The sequence below is a fragment of the Mercenaria mercenaria genome, chromosome 8 (genome assembly GCF_021730395.1).
Source record: "Mercenaria mercenaria strain notata chromosome 8, MADL_Memer_1, whole genome shotgun sequence".
NCBI classification, from domain to species: domain Eukaryota; kingdom Metazoa; phylum Mollusca; class Bivalvia; order Venerida; family Veneridae; genus Mercenaria; species Mercenaria mercenaria.
Genome location: NC_069368.1, coordinates 78428760 through 78441121, shown reverse-complemented (window position 1 = coordinate 78441121; position 12362 = coordinate 78428760). Strand labels below are relative to the sequence as shown.

The 12362-nt window shown below is 34.7% G+C and overlaps 1 protein-coding gene across 3 annotated transcripts in view; it reads right to left on the bottom strand.

Moving 5' to 3' along the window:
* The window catches only part of LOC123566006 (polypeptide N-acetylgalactosaminyltransferase 13-like), a 69786-nt gene that overhangs the window by 41225 nt on the left and 16199 nt on the right, over nt 1-12362 (bottom strand). The window lies entirely within an intron of this gene.

Sequence of the window (12362 nt, the reverse complement as noted above, 5' to 3'; positions counted from 1 at the left end):
GTTGTATGTATACGCTTTTGGTGAAATTGAGGCCTATTACGGGTAGTCATCCTTAAAAAAGTAATATGATATTTCTTAATTCCCCATGCCATGAATATACTACCACTTTAGATTTCATACAGTTTGCTGGGTTGTAGTGATGAATATAGCCAGTCTATCCCTCTGATCCGTGATATCCCGTGCAAAGCATGATTGCAAATTATCTAGATACATGACTGTATACACTGCTGACTAGTGTATACAAAGTAAACCAACTACAGTAAAATTGAGTCTGCAATATTCACTATTAGACTTGTCATCAGTGCTTCCGAGGGATCCACTTTTCAGATTTTGTTAATATATTATGTTATTATTAAGTTAATAAGAACAGAACAGAACATAATTTTATTTCAGTAACTTATACATATAAAGTATCTCGTTACATACATACATACATACATACATTTTAAAATATAATAATTTCTAGGTCACATGATAAACTTATAAAAACAAGGATAAATATCAAATCTTAAGTAGAGAAAAAAGAACAACTTATAGCATATTGAGGTCATATTTGATGTGTGGAGAATAGACGAAAATACATTTTGCTATATCAATGCACTTTAAATATAATAATTTCTAGGTCACATTTCAAACTCATAAAAAGGATAAATATCAAATCTTAAGTAGAGAAAGAAAGAACATGTTGCATATTGAGGTCATATTTTGTGTGTGGAGAATAGACGAAAATACATTTTGTTATATCAAAACGTACATGGCATACTATCATACGTTGTGCATGTTATAAAGGTCAAGTACCAAATAACCCCGAGAAACTTATCACAATTAATTTATACATGCAACGCTGATAAAGTCAATTGCGCTACGGATGTCTATAATGTTACCGTAATGTTTTTGTTTTATAGTGTATTGTTTACATGGTAACAGAATAAAAACTGCTATATTCATTATTGTTTGATTGCAATAATTCAATTAATTTGTACATACTTGGTCTGATGTAATTGTTTTGTTTTGTTGGATTTAACGTCGCACCGACACATGATAGGTCATAAGGCGACTTTCCAGCTTTAATGGTGGAGGAAGACCCCAGATGCCCCTCCGTGCATTATTTCATCACGAGCGGGCACCTGGGTAGAACCACCGACTTTCCGTAAGCCAGCTGGATGGCTTCCTCACATGAAGAATTCAACGCCCCTGATGTAATAATAACGTTTAATAAATCTAAGGCGAATTCTTGATAACTAGAACATATAAAAAATAAAATGAAACTCATCCTCGATCTCATCTATGTTACATAACTGACATAGTCTTTCATTACGCTGTATCCTATTACGTCCATATCTACCAGTTTCTATGGCGTAGACTATGTGATGATATTCTTAGCCTACTGATATTCTTACGGAGAGATTTACAAAAAATAGTTTTAAGATAGTGTTCCATGCCATGCAAAATTGTGGTTTGATATATTTATACAAGGTGTATAACACTTGATTGGATTCTAAATCTGAAAACCACTTTTGTTTAAAACAATCTATAACTCTTTGTTTGAAAACGTGTATAAATGTTTTGCTATTGACATCAAACGAGTTCTCCCAAATATCAGAAAAACCAAAATCATTCAGTAGATTTTTTACATCAAGTGCCAAATTTTTAACGCCAATTGAGCTATTATCTAATGCATTTTGATATATTTGCCTTAGTATAACATTTATCAGTTTGTAATATCTTAAACCAGTACTTGACAATTTGTACATACCTATTAACATAGAGTGGGTATCTACCTAATTCACTATAAACAGCAGCATTGTTTGCACTTTGTTTCACACCCAACAGTATTTTACAAACTTAAGGTGAACTCTTTCCAGATCCTTTGACTTTGTAAAACCCCACACTGGACAAGTAAGTAATTAAAGTTATTTACAACTTCAACAGGGTCACCATTATAAAACCATTTTTCATTCGGTTTGACGGGCCCCCTTTTACGAAATAACTATTTTTGTTTTTGCTGTATTAACTAAGACCCCACCTATTACAATATTCATATAATGTATTTAAAGAGTGTTGCAAGTCTTCCTGGGATTTGCCAACGATTACCATATCATCCGCAAATAGTAAAATAACAATACACAATTCATAAATAGTGAGACCACAATCTGATCTATTTTGTGAAAACAATTCAAGATCTTCTAAAAATAAGGCGAACAGCGCCGGCGAATTATTTTGCCCTTGTCTTAAACCAATTGATATATTGAAAAAGTCTGAATAAGTATTACAATGTTTAACACAAGACTTCACAACCGAATACATGGCTTTAATAAATAAAGTATCTTTCCATCAAGTCACATATTAAATAGTTTTAACCAGAGGGGCGTTTCTATACACAGAATCAAATGCCTTTTAAGATCAATAAAAGCACACGGAAGTCTATATTTTTCTGATAACATTTGCACAATTAAATTGTGTAAAACAAAAATTGCATCCACTGTGCTGCATCCCTTTCGAAAACCAAACTGTGCATCTGACAAAAAATTGTTGTCGTCAAACCATTTTTCTACTCTTGATGTAAGAATACTTGTAAATAATTTTCCAAGATTGCTAAGTAGTGTGATACCTCGGTAATTATTAACAGTTCTATTATCTCCCTTTTTATGTAGAGGAACAATAAAACCTTGTGTCCAAAGTTCAGGAAAATGTCCTGAATCAAAAACAATGTTGAATAAATCTGTAATATGTCCTACTAATATATCAATAGACTCAATGAAATATTCATTTAACAAATTATCACTAGGAGAAGAAGCTTTATTACGATTTAGGCGACGGACTGCTGCTCGCACCTCCTCATTTGTAATTTGCATATTTAATTCTTCAAAAGTAGGGTTTTCTGTATTAAAATCACCATGTTCGTTGAATGATTCTACCTCATCAATCACAGTTGATTTAATATTGTCAAACATTTCAGAAAAATATTTTTGAAATTCTTCACACGAAATATCACCACCAGTCTGATGTTTTTGTTTCTTAAAATGACGCCAAAACTCACGTGGCTTACATTTTTTAAGTTTGCAAGTTCTTGCGATTTCTTGTATATAAATGCTGGCTTCTTTCTTTTTAAAATCATTTTATACGATTTCTTAGACTCACACAACGAGACTCTATTTTCAATTGTTTTGTTTCCATTAAAAATATGCAACTTCTCCTTATAAAACTGTTTCGCCTCATAACATTCATTATCAAACCAGGAGTTGTCATAATTTTTCAGACTGCGTTTGCTGGTTCTTCTTTTGAAAAATGGATCTGCTGCATCACAGATTAACTGAGAAAAAATTAAAACCAAATCATCAATATATCGATTTACTTAAACATTATTTATATCAACGTTTAAAATGTTGTTAAAATCATTTAATTTTCCCAACAGTGCTCTTCTAAATAAACTTCTATAATCATCATTCCATTTATAATATACATGCTGCGATTCATTGTTTAAATCACCGTAAGGTATATATCTGTTTCAAGATTTTTACAAAAGTAGTTGATAATTTTAGGTTTAATTTATCAAAAACATCCTTACATCTTTTAACGATGTTTCAGCAGATAACTTCTTATTTACACTACAGTATGTTCTTTGATTTTTATTCCTCGAAGGTGGGCATATTAAATTCGCCTTGTCTGTCCGTCCGTCCGGCTGTAATTTTGTAAATTCTTATCCGGGCTGTAACTCTGCCGTCAACGAAGGAATTTTAAAATAATATGGCATATACATTAACCTTAATGAGACGACGTTTCGTGTGTAATACTCAGACCCCTAGCTTCAAGGTCACACTTAGAAGTCAAACGTTGATAGGGTTTGTTTCATGTTCGGTTCGTAACTTTGCCATTCATCAAGAAGTTTGAAAATACTTAGCATCAATGTTTATCTTTATGAGACGACGTGTCACGGGCAAGACTCAGACCCCTAGCTCCAAGGTCAAGGTCAGACTTAGAGTTTAAATGTTAACAGGATCTGTTTTTGTATCCGGTCCATATTTCTGCCATCGATGAAGGGATTTTGAAATACCATAGCATAAATGGTAACCATAATCAGACAATGTGTCATGCGAAAGACCCAGATCCCTTGCTCCTAGGTCAAGGTCATACTTAGAAGTCATAGGTTAATAGGATCTTTTTCGTGTCCGGTATATAACTCTGTTATCCATGAAGGTATTTTGAAACAACTTGGCATAAATGTTTTCCATAATGAGGCAATGTGTTACGCTCAAGAACCAGACCCCTAGCTCCAAGATCAAGTTTACACTTAGAAGTCAAGTCAAAGTTTAATAGGGTTTGTTTCATGTGCGGTTCGTTACTATGTCATTCATCAAAGAACTGGCATAAATATTCACCATAACGAGAAAACGGGTCATGCATAACAAACAGACCGCTAGCTCTAAGGGCAATGTCACATTTAGAGGTTGACAGTTTACATGGTGTGTTTCTTGTCCGTTCCATAACTCTTCCATCGATCAATTGATTTTAAAATTACATGGCATAAACGTTCCCTATATTAAAATGACGTGTCAGACACAAGCCCAAGACCCTAGCTTCAAGGTCAAAATCACACTTAGACTTAACATTGTATCTTTCTTGTGCGGTCAGTAACTCTGCCATTCATCAGAAATTACTTGTCACAATTCTTCCCTATGATGAGCTGGTGTGTCATGCTCAAAACCCAGACCCTAGCTCCAAGGTCAAGATTACCTCCGGAGAACTTGTTTAATCTGATCGCAAAATGAGTCATACCTAAACTATGCTGGCATACTGTAGCATTTTTGGTCACACTTCGTGACTTCGGGGGCGTTAGTTCACTAATAGCGCCAGCTCTTATCTGACTGTGGCAAGTCTATATCTTCATGCAGTTCTCGTGTGGCTATCGGTGTGTAACATTATCGTGTTCAGGGGCGTAGCGTGATCAATTTAGATGTTACTCAAGGGGAGAGTGTGGAAGGAGGAATCCCCTCCTCCGGCGGGAAGCCTCCCTCATGGAAATTTAAAACAAACAAATAGAAAGGGAGGCTTCTGGTGATTTTTTCTAACCAGGTCAAAATATTGACAAACGGCTCGGAATGTAAAGAAAGGTCTATATAAGTTGATGAACGTTACAAATCTAAGTCGGGGAGATGGGTGGGGCTGGGATTTTAGAAGGATTTGGACTAGGCTATCTATTTATTCAGGATGATATTTGTTATTCACTAATTAAGCAAGATGACTTCTTTTTCCAAACTTACTAGTTGTATACAAAATTTGCATTCAATATACATTTCATAAGGAAAGATACAACCGCTAATTTTCGTATAAACATCATTAGAGTAATAATATCAATGACGACCATTTCCGCGAGATTGCCGCGTAATCTGACGTTCTTTACCAAAACCATGAACAAAATGGCCTAGTTCCAAAAAATCTTTCAAAATTGGACGCCAAAACTTTCTAAAAGAACATTTAATTATAGCTTTAACTTATTTTTCTTACGTCAAAAATCACAATTGAATCGACACGACTGTATAAATTGTCACTGGAGTTAATAAAAACCAGGAACTGTATTTTTATCAGAAGGCGAATTATAGTTAAACGTGGATCGGTCTTTTTGACTGTTCTGTTATAAGATGACGAAAATATCGATATCTTGACATTTATTTTGATTTTCTGATACTCCTGGAAAGCAAATCAGTTATTTTTGTAGCAAAATATCGTACAATGTAAATATAAGAATTGAATGCTATTTTTGTGCGTTTATATGGGTATGAACCACACTGGAAGGCTTCTTGCTAATCATCCAAGATGCGCTAGCTCGATTAATGAATTTGCAAAAAGTCCCAATGTGGTTTATACCCGTATAAACGCACAGAAAATAGCATTCAATTCTTAAACAAAGTACGCATGTGTGCATACGTGTTACAACGGAATAAATGCAATCACCTTGCAGTAAATACTCTGAAATGCTTAGGAACTGATCAGACTGCAGAGGACAAACTTTGATTTAGGCACAATTTCAAAACATACAAAACTAGAGTTGTCACAGGAGTGACAATTATATCACAGTACGGTCTTGTCACAGAAGTAAGCCAATGTCAAAGTTGTACCTCAAAATCAATAGGGGTCATCTGCTGGTCATGATCAACCTCCCTATTAAGTTTCGTGATCCTAGGCCCAAGCGTTATCAAGTTGTCGTTCGGAAATGGTTTAACTGTTCGGGGGTCACCGTGACCTTGACCATTGACCTACTGACCTCAAAATCTACAGGTGTCATCTGCTGGTTATGACCAACCTCCCTATCAGCTTTCGTGATCCTAGGCCTAAGCGTTCTCAAGTTATCATCCGGAAACCGTTTAACTATTCCGGATCATTGCAACCTTTACCCTTGACCTACTGACCTCAAAGCTGAACTTGACCTGTATTTTATGATGTTACACCTGTGTACCAACATTTACTATCCTAGGCCCAAACATTCTCAAGTTATCATCTGGAAACCGTTTACCTGTTCCGGGTCATTCTGACCTTGACCTTTGACCTACTGACCTCAAAGTCAAACTTAACCTGTATTTTATGGTGTTACACCTGTGTACCAAAAACATTTAAATATGTCAAGCCTTTCATGAGTTACTGTCCGGAAACCATGAAAACCAACGGACGGACGGACGGACGGACCGACCGACCGGCCGACAAGATCACTCCTATATACCCCCTCGCCAAACTTCGTTTTGTGGGGGTGTAATGATGAAGCTATTTCAACAGCTTCTTATTTCATTCTTTAAGCAAATTTACGGTAAATTCTCTTTTGAATATTGCAGTTATAAGAAAATGTTGTAAGCATTATATTGATTTCTAGACAAAGGCGATTACTAAAAGTTATTGTTTGCCGTCTGTTGCATGTTTGTAATATCACAATCGTCCTTGCCATGAACAATGGTTTTCACAACTTACAATTTCCGTGAAATGTATCTCTACAGTCTTGGAAACAATCAAGTAAATAATGATACAGAGACAAAAGTCTTGTGACAGATGTTAAGGCTGAAATATAAAATCTAAATTAACGAAACGATAATACAGGAAATGTGTAGACGACACTAGTAATTAAATATTTGCTAGTTATGAGTATTTATTACATATGTATATCCAAGGTTTAAAGAAATCTAGGTATTACCGTATTTTAAAGGTACTGAGGTGTAGGATGTACAATTATTTCGTGCGTTAGATAATTTTGATTGATGTATTTTTTTCGGTAATAAATTTTGGGAAATGGGTGTCAGGGCATAAGAAGAATTAAGGTGGCTGGTGTTGAAACTTGGCCTCTTTATACTACCCCCTCCCACGACGGAGTGAAGTAGCGTTAAGTAGGTGCCTCATAACCTCAAATGACCCGGAAAGTATATTCATAACCGTATTTTTTCCTTGTAGAAATTAATGAATTGATAGTTTATATGACTGAAGTTGAGTGTTATACTATGGCAATGCGGATAACAAAACCTAAATGTTAACTTATGAATCTGTTCTGTTTGCTCCCGTTGATTCTCTTTGATTATGGGATTGATAATTTATTTTAATTTGTTTCAGCGTAGCGAATTTGGAAATAATGCTTGGGAATTCATAGTTGTTACAGTTGCAGTTGTTTATCCTTCCAAATTTTACTAGTGATGGACAATTGCCATTAAGAAGATTGGTCCTATGGTCAATAGCAGCTATAGTATATATCTGAAATCATATATGTATTTAGAATTTTAAATGTATTTAGATTTAAATACGTATTTACAATAACAAGTGAATGTGGAGCAAGAAAGAAACAAAATTTAGAAATTTTGATAAAAGAGCAACAGCAGTCTGCCGTCACAAAAATTAAAATAAATAAAAGTCCAGGACCAAGACAACAACATACTCATATGCTATGACATTGTCCCTACCCCCATACCCACTCCTGATCAGTTTTTTTATTGCTTCTATGGAGTTTTTAGCCTTCTTTATTTTTTGTTTGTGGATTTTAAATGTTACTCAGCCGAGTAACTGAGTATGCCACGGTACGCGCATGGTGTTCGCATTAACCGTTAATTATAGGCTATAGCATTTATTTTTATCCATCGGTATTCAAGAAATTAGAAGTGTTAAAGACCCACCAATACCTAGTCGTCTACTTTTTCCTCTCACATGAATTTGGTGCAAAAAATCGTGCATACTACTACATTAATTGAATATTATATCTAGACATTAAATATATTGTCTTAGCCCTATATCTGTAACTGTCAAGTTGTAACCGGATACTTGTTATTTCTCATTTCTTCATATAAAAATGTATAATTACCATCATGGAAATACAAAAGAATACAATTATTTTGTGGAGTGCCTTAAAGGTAACTTAACACTAACCACTACTGACCTTGACATTTTATAGGGAAAATACAAGTATATACAACTCTCAAAATGTACTAAGTATTTCAAGTTAAAGCTTCGCTACTGCGAAAATACAAAGTGGTAATATTGGACTGGGAATTCACGGCATGCAGAGGCCGATGTTCCGTTTGGACAATCGTGACTTTTTATTGAATCCTAAACCGCGATGTACGATGGTACGATGACGAAAACGCGATGGTGCGATGGCACGATGATGAAACAACGATGGTACGATGGTGAAAACGCGATAGCACGATGATGAAATCGCGATGATGCGATGGTACGATGGTGAAATGTCGATGTAATATCGCGTTTTCATCATCGTACCATCGCGTTTTCACCATCGTATCATCGCGTTTTCATCATCGTACTATTGCGTTTTCACCATCGTGCCATCGCGTTTTCATCATCGTACCATCGCATTATCACCATCGTACCATCGCGTTTTCACCATCGTGCCATCGCGTTATCACCATCGTACCATCGCGTTTTCACCATCGTACCATCGCATTATCACCCTCGTACCATCGCCTTCCGGTGGTCATGCGCAGTGGTACAGTATATGTGTCAGTAATTAATCTCATTTTCACATTGCACTATGTACCTTCTACATCCTAACAAGAATAACTATTACATCCAGCTTTTTATTTACTTTCATGCATACATAAATACAAAGGACGTGGCCTTGAAGATTTTACACAGTTTTAATGAGTTGAGCACTAAACATTTTGAAAAACATTTTGCAAAACAGCAGAATCTAAATGGTTAATATTTTCTTCATTTTAAGAAAGATCTCTGGCCGAAGACATTATTTTACTCTTTTGAAATACAGTATGAACGAAACATAGCGGAGATCGTCTTTTTATTTCATTTATATTACCGCATAGTTACAGACATTTATTTTAACAAGGGAACTAATTATTAGCACAACTAGTAATTATTACATCAAAGAAATAATAGCCAGTTTGCAAAGTAATTTTGCTTTTGTCAAGATTATCAACAATTAACAAGTACTTATCGCAATTATCATGATCTCGGTGCCGCGACTATACTCGTCAATCGCCGCCCTGAGGAGTCCTGATAACACACGTATAGTCGCATATCGACGCTACAGGGGTAGAAAATATAACGCCTATAGTCGCATTTCGGCCCCAGGAAGTTACGCGATTACAGTCATCAATATTTTAGCCATATCCTGCATGTAAACGTTTGAATTTTATATATTTTACATCGAGAAAGACTGTGGTTTTCATGAAAGCCAAATTAAATCGGATCACTAGCAGTTTGAAGTTTAAGGAAAAGACTGAGCACTGAGTCGGCTATTTTATTTTTATGGCTGAATTTGTGCACCCGTTCTTTTACTATTTTACTGTGTTAAAATACACTTTCAGATGCATAGCATGTTATAAATTCTGCCTGTAAAGAAAAGTTTTTGTTCTAGTTGAAAATGATATGTTAGTGTAAGTCAAATATATTTTCAAAAAATAAATCGGATCCATCATTGTCACTGGAACAAAATAACTGCAATCTTTCTCATTTTCTAGCCGGTTATGAAAATACTTCAAGGAAATTATTTTAGACGACCGTACAGACAGACTGAATGATGGGATGCCGTTTTCTTTCTCTTAAAAATGAAGACAATTATTTATCTTCAGTCGAAAGTTGAAAGCACACGCTATTTTAAGTAATTAAAGTTAACCCTAGCCTTTCGTTACATCCTGTAAAATATGACATTTAAATATTTAAGAATGAAATCATGTTCTACAATTATCCTTTTTTCAGCTGGTTTCACATGTGTGTTTGCGTGCCGGTGCGTGCTGGTGCGCGTATGCGTGTGTGCGTGCGCGTGTGTGTGATTTATTCTTTAATACATGACAGTGTTTTCATATCCTTGATAAAAATTTCAATACTTTGCTTTTTAGGAGTACAAAAGATATATTAAATACTTAAAAGTTCCATTGTCTTTTGCCCTCCACGAAATCGCAACAGCGAATGGATTACTTCAACATTTTGACTCTAAAAGATTTGAGTTTAGAACTGACTGAAGTTTTTAAGATTATCATAATATTAAGAATGCCTATATCTTCTTTTCACTTAAATTAAAATTTTAATGCAAATATTTGAGAGAAAAAATATAACAAAATTATTCTTATATTTCTATCATTCGTTATGCAAAACGTGTTTAGCATTAAATTTCTTCTATAGGTAATATAAAAGTACTGCCTTCGTTGTGCAGCAAGGCTTTACTTTAGTTATAAAGCGCTCAATGATTATTCTCTCTTTATTTCTGTCTATTCATTGTGCAGCATAAATTACATAATAAAATATCGATATAAAATGCACACTGCCACTCTATAGTAAGAGTTATTAGAGACTTATAACCAAAAACATATCAATATTACTTAAATTAGACACAATGAATATGAATAAGTGTGAATACGTAGACACTTTTAAAAAAGTCAGTTACACGTATATCCGAAAGCAGTCCATTCTATTGAGGAACATGATCTCAGTCCATGAAATATCACATATTTCTTCTGTTAATCTGCGGTTTAATTAAGGATACCGTTAGCAATATTAAATCCTATTTTATATATAAAAACTAAAAATGGTAATTTGGCAAGGAGTTAAATAAGCTCCTACGGTAAACGACACAACGCATCATTTCAAAGATATATGTATGGTTGATTGGAAAGATGCCGGACAACAAAACCAGCAAACACCAGTTATAGGACAAACAAAGTGACTAATTTGGTTTCAGATGAGAATTTTCTGCGTACATTATGCTATGCACCTGGCACGAAAGCCTAAGATCATCATCGGTTAAATATACTGTTCTCCAAAACCTCCGTTCCAAAGTATCGCCAATACGGAAAATAGTTTCCAGCTATTGAAATATATTTCCGCCTTATAAAGGGAGATAATTTAAAATATAAAGGGCAATAAAAGATGTTACTGAAAGGGATGTAACTCAATGCAACATGCCTTTTATTCTTAATAAATCTTTTGCAGAGAGTATATAGGTGGCATACTGATCACATTAAACTCTAAAATGGATTTGCCAGGAAAAAAGACAAAAGAAATATGGTCTTACTGAAATAACATTTAATTATTGACTGAGGTTATATTTTATAGGTCAGTAATTCGGTCGAAAATGTGCTTCCGTGGTGTAGGTGTAATCGAAAGAAGTCCATAATAAATAGAACCTAATTTTCTCATTTTTGCGCAAATTCATGTAGAACGAGTGCTTTAATCACATTTTTTTTCTCTGCTAGAATACATTCTGCATGAAATGAGACGGTTTCCATGTTAATACACCCCATTATGGCAAGTTTTGCAGATCGAAACCGGAAGTAGGATTTTATTGTGCGGACAAGAGCAAATGTGCGCCATTTTTTGGATAACAGACCACAACTGACTGGCATTTCACTAGGAACTATTCAACCCCCTATTTCTTTTCATTTTTTTTTTCGTTAATTTATGATAGAACTTTCATGAAAATAGGTGTAGGAAAAAGTGATTTCTATAAAGATACGTAAAGACGACCTGAAGTTCTCGTTTTTTATATGAAACAAAGAAGGATTACTGACCTTCAACCTATAGGTGGCACACTGATCACATTTAACTCTAAAATGGATTTGCAAGGAAAAGAGACAAAAGAAATATGGTCTTACTGAAATAAAATTTAATTATTGACTGAGGTTATATTTTCACCGGAAGTAAAGAGATAAGATATGTGTCATTATATTTTGAGAATGTTGCATCCGCGAAGATAAATGTCAGAAAATACACATGAAAATATGATGGTAGGTGTCACCTGTCGACAAAACAGGCTTGTGGGACTGTTAAAGGTCAATAATGTGTACGGTAGCAGACAACCTCATTATGCAGTGCAAGTTTATAGATGGTATTGACATTTTGCAAAGTTTTGCATTTACAACGATAAA